The sequence below is a fragment of the Dendronephthya gigantea genome, unplaced genomic scaffold, assembly GCF_004324835.1.
Source record: "Dendronephthya gigantea isolate DGI-Jeju-01 unplaced genomic scaffold, DenGig_1.0 000022F, whole genome shotgun sequence".
Lineage (NCBI taxonomy): Eukaryota > Metazoa > Cnidaria > Anthozoa > Malacalcyonacea > Nephtheidae > Dendronephthya > Dendronephthya gigantea.
Window position 1 is genome coordinate 2473385 of NW_021163032.1, and position 1616 is coordinate 2475000.

Sequence of the window (1616 nt, forward strand, 5' to 3'; positions counted from 1 at the left end):
AGGTGATGGAGCGACTTAACTTGCAAAAAAATTGCTGATCACCATCGACATTTAATATCGTCTGAATAAACTCGATAATCCATATTGGATACAATGTCAAACACACGAGTAAGTCTGTCAGTGCCAGGTTTCCAATCGAGTAGGACGTCGCTGTTTTTTCTCTCCTCATGAAAATTATATAAATTATCACGGTAACATTCCCCAGAACTCCAATAATCACTGCGACAAACTTAAATACGACCGAGAAGAGAAGAATGGGCATAGGAACTGTATCCATTGTTAAATTTCAAGATATTTTCAAGAAGAAGCCACTGAATGTCTGTCGAGAATTAAGAAGACTTGTCCCCGCTTTGTTATCATTGCCAATTATTATGTTTCTATGACGCCCATTAACTACGTGGACATGTCATGTTGCTTCTATACTTAAAGCTTACCATTTCATTAGAAGAATAAGGAAGAATTCAATTCAGAATGCAAAAAGACGAACATGCATGTAACAGATTAATAACAATTATCCTGTTGATCAGCCGCTCTTGTACGCAAAGGAAAACTGCCATTAATTTTAATTTAACATTAACATTTTTCAAAATTTCAATAATTATTGCCATTAAAGTAAAAAACAAATTCCGAATAATGATCAGGACATCTTGATATGAATCAAGCAAGGCACAGGTTGAGAGAGTAAAATTTCGACTATATTTCAAAGCCAATTTCAGACAGATGAAATACAATACTTTACAACGCATATATGCATATACAGTAGGAGGCAAAAGTTTGAGTCCAGTGACTGTATTTCATTGTTTTAGCACCATATATTAATTTTCTACAGAAAACCTTACTGATAAGTAAACTAGAAAAAAGTAAATAAGTAAATTGAAAAATAAATGCTGCATAACAACTATGAGATGTTATGATATTCATTTAACGTATGTTAATGTGCAAACATGCATTACATGCCAATGCTTAGTATCCTTCTTTTTTGCCCTTGAAATGGCCTTTATTCTAGCTGGCATAGATTTCATACGTTTGCATGTTCAATACCTTGTCAGCATTCGTTGACCACTTGTGTCAAGTCATCTTAACTGTTGGGTCTGTGTCTCACCCTTTTCCGGTTAAAACGGTCCTACAAGTGTTCCATAAGTTTTAGATCTGGAATTTGAAGTGGAAAGCCATGAGAACGGGATCACCAGAACAAGTTTGCTTCTAAACGATTTTTGGAAAATAGAAGATGTGCATGTGCTTAGGGTGATTATCATGTAGCTAGATGCACGATCATCTTTGTACCAGATGAAATTCCATGTCCTTGAAGAATTGAATGATACTTTCTTTAATTAGGATCCTATTATATCTTTCAATATTGCCAAACCCAGCATGACCGAAGCAGCTAAAAATTTGCTTCAGTAGGATTTAGTTTCTTCGAACATTTCCAAGGTTAGTTGCAAACCAGCTTTTGAAATTCTTACTTTTTCTGCGATCTTACGAGGAAAGAATCCTTCAATACTTAATGCAACCATTTGTCCTTGTGCACCATCACTTTGCCCTCTTTCCCACCCATCTTGGGCAGTGTAAAGGAACGAGAACTTTATTTTGTTATAATTGAGATCATTTGGACCAAA